At 42.4% G+C, this 7,575-nt stretch overlaps 1 long non-coding RNA gene across 1 annotated transcript; it reads left to right on the plus strand.

Annotated features, from left to right (window-relative positions):
- Nucleotides 1–3,258: 3,258 nt before the first annotated feature.
- On the plus strand, nucleotides 3,259–4,134 carry LOC137144673 (uncharacterized). The gene is made up of 2 exons (XR_010917452.1): nucleotides 3,259–3,303; nucleotides 3,806–4,134. It is a non-coding gene; the product is annotated as an uncharacterized lncRNA (long non-coding RNA).
- Nucleotides 4,135–7,575: the final 3,441 nt, after the last annotated feature.

Below are 7,575 nucleotides of genomic sequence, written 5' to 3' on the forward strand. Positions count from 1 at the left end.
CAGGGCACAGAGAGAAATTTTTGTCAGTCCGGAGAATAAATGGCAGAAAGAATATTGAGGGAAAGACAGCGAGGGATTTACTGAATGTCCTTGTCTATTGTCTAGCTGAACTGAAAACAGGGGAAAAGCTGATCTTTGCATTTTTGGTCTCCAAAGGAGGATGCCCTCAATTGAATTTCCTATTTCAAATTATATTAATAGGTATGAATTTGGAGGAGCTTCACAAACCATTGCAATTTTGTGGAACACACAAAACTCTTCTCAGAAATATATACTATTCAGAATCCTCCTTTCTAATCAATGTGGAATATGGGGCACATTATGTTTTAAATAAAAGAAGATTGATCCTCTAATATATTATGCCAAAAAGAACAAATACTGTTTCAAAAGGTATCATTTGCTTGTTTATTATTATTTGTGTTACATTAGTACTAGAGCTGGTCGGAAACTTTTCAACAAACCTTTTCTCATCAAAATATGTTGTTTTATTGTAGCTGAAATGTTTTGTGCAGATGTGTTAATTTCAACAAAGTTGTCGATGGGAAGTTTTCTGAGGTCCAAGGTGGACTTTCCAGTCACTTCCAGATATAGAGAAAAAATATAAACATGACAACTGACAAAAAGAAAGAAAGACAATTGTGTATCTGGTGAAACAAAATTGTTTCACTTCTTTCTGGCTTGGAAGTGTTGAGAGGTTCAGTAGCTGTTGAAGAAAAGGAAGGTGCCTAGGGAAAGAGAGGCTTTTCAAATTCGCACCTAAAAACAGGGTGTGATAAATATGAGGCCAAATTCTCTTCTCAGTCCATTGAAATCATTACCATGACTAAGAAGATTATCTGACCCTGATTTATCCTAAGAGAACATGCAAGCCTTATGATTTGTTGCATTGTACTTAACCCACCATATTTAGCAAAAATATTAGTAACTTCAAATTGTACAATAATTTGAGGGGAAAAGAGAAATAGAAAAGAAGGGGGAAAGTGAGGGTGGAATAAAAGAGTAGAAGGAACAAAAGAAATACATTTTATTAGTAGAAAACAGGATGCATCCCTATAAACAATCAAATTGTTCTTCATTACTTTGTCATCATGATTACTCTCATAGACTAAGCTGTTCCATTTAATGAGGTGATTCATTCTTTTGTCAGTCTCTCGGTCTGATTTTCACAATAAAGGAACTGACCAGAAATGAACAATGCACCCCGTTACCACATTAGTTAGTGCACTTATTTATTTATTTTTTTACCCCAACAACAGTGTGAATAGACCATACAATTTGTGCATTATGGGGATTAAAACCATTGCTGGAATGCAGACAGGAGTGCATTTAGGGTCAGATTATGCCTGGTTTATGTGGATGCACAGGAGGAGGAGAGAAGAAGGAAACAGCCTCTTCCTTTTTCCTCATAGACTTTGGACCCAATTCACTATTGTGTGGTGGCCCTTTTGCTTTGATTGTGCAGGTGACCACCATAAAACTTTCCAGATTGCATTTATAAAATGCCCTTGTGTAATGGGGTAGTCTGCCCCTTCAGAGTAGTCAGCTCCCCCCTTTAAGAGTTTGAAAAGTCTGATTTTATGTATATAAGGACCTGGGAGATATTAGGAGAGAGGAAGTGGTCCCAGGAATAATAGCCTTGCAGAGAGAATGGGGCAAGGCTCCCCTCTTGCCCAACCAATCGAGGATGAGCTGAGAGAAGGGAACCAGCATAAATGCTGCCTCCTGCCCCCTTGTAATGGGGGTAGATATTAGCAAAGAAGGGGTGGTTAAGCAGTCTGCAGACTCATTAAGGAAATGTGTGGCCAGCTGAGGGATAAACTGCCTAACCCAACCCTCAGCTCCAGAGGTTCTCAGCTGAGGGTTCTCGCTTAAGAAGAACCAAACAATCCGATTACCCAATTCCAGCTCCAGTGAGGAATGTCTCTTGTTTAACTAACACAGCCCAGCTCTGAAGAGGAGAGCTGGGGACTTTTGCCTTAAGGAAGGCCTGAAAAGGAGTAACCCAGAGATTAAACCGTGATAGAATTCCAGAAACTGAGGCTGTTTACAGGCTGAGGAAAAAAGAGTCTCGTAATGGAAGGAGCCAGAGATTGCTAGTTGGACTGAGCCTGAGATGTTGACTGTCCCTGTGCGTATCTGAATAAGCTCCTGCTTATGTTTCCTTATGTTAACAAATGAGATTATTGGAAAGGGATGTGCAAAAAAAGTCTGTCTGGACTTGTCTATAACCTGGCTGAGGGGAAGTGAGGTGGGACTCACCTGTGGTGCCATGCCTGACTGAACCAGGGTCTTCCAGGGTGACTTCCATGCTGTCACATCTTGCTATTGATCACATTCCTGTGGGCTGAAAAATACTTATTTCACAGGGAAGGACATTGCATCTATTTGCATGGGCTGCTATGGATGGTGTGGTTCAGTGAGGGTTGACTGTGAGATGATGGGAAAGTCTTGTGTTTTACTAATTTTATTTTTGGTTTTGTAATGTATGGCTGGGGTGCCTTGGGTATTCGATAAATGCCCCCTTTTATTTCTGTAAAAATCTAAATATCAAAATATTAGCCTGTGGTGTTCATTGTAGGCATTTTGGCATAAAAAGCATCAAGGATCTATTATGGCTTTTGGCCCCCAACCCTGTGCTTGGGTGGCATGGAACTGACCTGTTCTAGCAGGAGTAGTGGGAAATATTGTACTTCAGGGAGACACAGTGACTCTTGGAGTTCCCAGGTGTGCACCAAGTTCATAGCTATCAGCCAGATGGCTCTGCTGGCCAGTGCAGAACAGGGGAGACAGGTAGCACAGGGAATGTGATCATGGCTGACTTCTGTATGGGGATGGAAAGAGAGACAGGCTCCTTGAATTATCCTTGATTGATCATTCAGGCTAGCTGCAATGTGGCTATCAATAAAGCCAGAAAAGCAAAAGGACTCAGAAAAGCAAAAGGACCTGGCCAGGACACCATTGATGAGCATCTGAGAGCAGTAATGTTTTCCCTGCCCAGAATGAAAACACTTCTTCTGTTCCTTTCTGTAAATTAAATTCACAGGATTCTCACTCATTTCAGCTCTTCTTTAATAAGCTAGCAGCACTCTACTGAAAAGACAGGTGGCATCAAGAAACACCTTCCTTGTTAAGAAGTTCTGCAGGAATGCAGCTGTGACCTTAATGTGTAAAGCTTTAAATAAAACAGGCTTCTCAGCTGTCTATTAGCAATTCAAGAATGACTGTTTTGTAACCAAATCAGGCCTGTGCTCCAAAGTAGAAAATCCTACCAGTTTGTCTCAGAAAGCAGTGTTCACTTGGATGGTAGGCTGCTGTTCTCTGGGGACCACAACACCATGAAATTGCATTATGTCTAGAATGATGCTATGTTATATTTTGTTGTTCTGTATCAAGGGTCTCAGGTATATTTTTATTAGTGATTTCTGTTGGATTCATGTTGGAGATTGATGCCTCTCTTCATGTGCATGCATATACAGCACAGACGCTGGTAGCATCCCACCCTGCAGGGTCCTGGATCCTGGGCTCCAGCCTGAGCCCAGAAATCTACATGACAATGAAACAGCCCCGCGAGTCGAAGTCAGCCAACACAGGCCAGCCACAGGAGTCTATTTGCTGTGTAGACATACCCTCAGTCTGCATGTCCCTAGTCATGAGTCTAGAGAGTCCTTAGTCTTTCTTCTGAGAGTGCAACTAAAGTGTCAGTGCTAAGTGTATTTTTTCTGATGTGCCAGCTTGTATGCTGTGAATTCAGGCTACCAGCTTCTTTAATGTGGGATACAGCCATCCTATTGTTCTACCATCCTAGGCCAATGCAAGCTGATCATCTAGAGGGGAAGGCTCCAAAATTCCACTAGCAGCTCCCAGAAGCATTCTGTCTCCTCTGCTGTTGGTTGCATGAAATCACCCCCACTTGAATTATCACTTGCAGTAGAATGCACACAGAAAAAAAGGAAGGAGCTCCTGGAATTTTTCTCTAATGACTCACCAATTCCAAAGTTGAACTAAACCAGTGCCTATCAAAAACTAAATGACTAGATAAAAGGGCAACCTGTCTGACCTCTGCTACAGTGAGTAATGCTGTTTGAAATGACTATTACAGCTGCAGTGACAATTAACTTATGATTTTGTAAAGAATCTTAATGGAAATAGCTCAGCCAGAGAGGGACGAATAATTTACCACTCTAAAGCTAATTATTTAATATTGAGCTCCCAGAGACCACACTTAAGACTGGAACCCCATTGTGGTAGGAACTGTGCAAATTAGTATGAAAAGATGGTTCCTGCCTCAGATAATAGGTCCATTTATACATATTTTTTCTCTGCAAAACAATTTTGATTAAAAAAAAATTCTCTGTAGTCTTTCAGGTTTCTGTTGAAAAAGCCACACACACAAAAAAAGTTCAGTGTTTTGCTGATTGATGGAATAAAACCAAAGTTTGCATTTTGGCAGAAAAAAATATTGCTCTGTCAAATGTTTTAGTGGAACATTTTCTAGCATCTCACATTTAGAGTGGGAGCAGAACTGTGTCAGTGATATAATCTTGATGCAAATGCACAACAGCTCCTGGAGAGTTCAGAGCACATACCCAATAGCTGTTGTCATGAGCTGTTTTGTATTTGTGGTCCTTTCTGTTTGTCTGCACTTTTGATCACTCACTTATGACAAGTATATCAGAGAGGTTCTTTAGTTCATACAGATATGCTGACAGATAAGAACAGGTTAAGTAACGATAAACCAACAGAGATGCCCATTGGAGAGATGGAAATTCCTGTGCTATTACATATACAGGCTTTACATGACCAAGGGTGAGGACCCAGAAGCCCAGCCACACCTTCAAATTGATGTCCCTAACAGAAGGCCCAACAAAGTCTACCAATGGCTTGAGGATTTGAGAATTAATTCCCAGCCAGGGTTCAGAAGCAGCTTAGGGAGGAATGACAAATTGGGAGGAAATGAAGTGGAGCTGAGGCTATTTAGGATCAACACCTTAAAAAAATGTTAAGGGAGACAAGTGGGTTGTGTTGAGTTGAAACCAAGTTAGGAAGCATAATATAGTGTGGTCTCATTTCTGTAATAGCTTCAAAGCTTGCTCCTATGGAAAGAATTCAGCTGGGCACTTTTGTCCAAATTTCTATCTTAACCCAGAACCCCACCAGTAAAAGACCTACTCGGAATAGGTGGCTCTGTCTTCACCCAAGGCTCTCTCTCATTGTTCTGCCAAGGGCAGCCTGCTGGAAATGTAGACAGAACATATGGAACTCAAGCCTTTTCATAATTTACTTACCCTATGGACAGAAAAAGTACTGAGACTTCCTGGGAAACTGACTGAAACTTTTATTAATTAAAAATGATGGATCTAGGAAGTGTATTTCAATTAGAAGTGGCTGTATAAATGTCTCACAGGATGGGAAAAGATGCATGAAGAATCTAGAACTAGGTTTGGTTCGTCCAATGTGACATCTGTGCTGAAACATGGAGCCTGATCATTACACCAAAGTTAGCAGTTCAGAGGGGAACATTCTTGCTGAACTCTCTTATCTTAGAGGGAGGGGTCATTACCTGCCTCTGTGACAGTATTTCTGGCATAGCTGCTGCAGGAAGTGTAGGAGAGTAAAGAGTTAAAAGCTGGACAAATGGTCAGGCCTAAGTTGCAGGGAATGGGGTCAAAGCAAGGGCAAACCTTGTTTCTGCTAATTGGTGTGAATTCTAGTTATCTAGCCTGTTATCTCTCTTCTTTTCCTCCCTTCCTGGCCATCTGCACAGGGGATGAGACTGAGGCTAGCTATCGCCACTCCTGCACAAGGCCTTTGATGGGAACAGAGCATTATCTTCTTTCCCTCCCTTGTATATTGTATATTTTAAAGAACGTTAGTAAATTTCAAGGTAATGTGCCTGCATTCTGTGCAATAATCCTGTAAACAACAAACAGGGGCGGGTATAATTATATTCATTATGTAGTTATTAATATTCATTTTATAGGTGTCAATGTGACCTAATAAGGTTCTAGGGGGAGCTGCTGGAAATGTATACATTTACATACTGTTATGGTTAAAAGGATTGTAAAGTAACCCCTTAGTCCCTCACTCGCGGTGTCGAGGTGGAACGAGCAGGTAATAAAGGGTTCCATCTCCCCAATCCGCCCTAGGGACAGCCTGTTTGGTTATTTCTAACATCTGGCATCACGAACAGGATCCCAGGGTAGAAAAGTGCCTGATCACACTCCTTGCCATGGATATGGGTATGTTGGATGGGCCCTTTATGGTAACCACAGTTAGGGAATATATCAAGTTGGTAGGGAAGTTTGGAGGGCCGGATGGGATGCCTCCCAGGGGATGTCAGGACAGGCCAGCCATCCAGGGGTGGGTGGAAGCCTTCCTCATGTCCAGGTTTTCCCAGGATAAGGAAAAGGCTATTTTGGTACAAGATCTCTGGGAGACCTTGTTTGGGTTATGGAACGAAGTTACAAGTCTTAGAAGCCAGGTTGAAACCTTGCAACAAATCACGAAGGAGCAGTGCACAGTTAATCATCACAGTATACATGCGGTTAGCGTGGCTGAGAATCATATGGAAGATTTTAACTGTGTTAAGTCAGAGAACCTGGCCCCAAAGGGTCAAGTAGATGCCTTAAAGCAAACTTCTGTTACTCCGTTCCCTTTTTATTCTCCTCTTCTGTCTGGTCCCTGTGCCCCCCCATCCTATGAGGATAAACTGAGTCACAATAACCCTGTTTGTCCTATCGTAACTGTTCCCAATGCCCCCCCAACTCAGATCTTCTCCACCGGTCTGGTATCCAATTTCCCGCTGGTCCCCAGTTGGACAGAGAAGAGGGCCCCACCGTCAGTCAAAACGGGGACAGCCAATCTCATCTGGAGGAGGTAGTATATCAGCAAAGAATGTTAGCAGAAAAATCCTGGAGCACAGCCTTGGGATGGCTGGCAAGGATTGCTGATACTCCCCAGTTTTACTCCGGTGGCTGTGGCAGTAACTCCCACTCTTCTCTTAGAGCCAGGATAAAGGCTTAGGGGTGCAAGTTTCCAAGGAGCCCCACTTCCAAGGAGCCCATTCCGTACCAAGTGCACAGTGTCTGTACATCCAGAGTTTCTATTCCCAATTCTGCTGCAAACATTAGACTCATCACTATATCTCCAAGGTAAAGCTGTTCAATATACTACCAATATTACCAACCAATTTCATCAAGCAATCTTCAAACTCCTGGCTCTAAGAGAAGAGTGGGACAGCTGGTCGTGACGGCACAAACAATGGCCCACTGTCACTTGGTGCAGGCCACATTAAACTCTTTTCTTATATATATGAACTCAGCTTCCCATGTCACAGATTCACATGGAACAAAATGGACCATGTTGGGAGGGGGATGTAATATGTCTGTTTGTGAATGGAAATTCTCACAAGTTGTTGGAAGGGCTAAGGTATCTATTTGCCCAGTTATTGCAGTGGAAGGAAAGGGCTAGTGGGGACAATGGAAATCAGTGGGCAGGGTGGGGGTGGTAATTCAGGGTAATAATACACTTGGTTTTGCTTGGCATTGGGAATCACAATTCCACAAAGTGGGGGGA

The sequence above is a fragment of the Emydura macquarii genome, unplaced genomic scaffold (assembly GCF_026122565.2).
Source record: "Emydura macquarii macquarii isolate MOO-44397 ecotype Brisbane River unplaced genomic scaffold, CSIRO-AGI_Emac_v2 contig_3477, whole genome shotgun sequence".
Lineage (NCBI taxonomy): Eukaryota > Metazoa > Chordata > Testudines > Chelidae > Emydura > Emydura macquarii.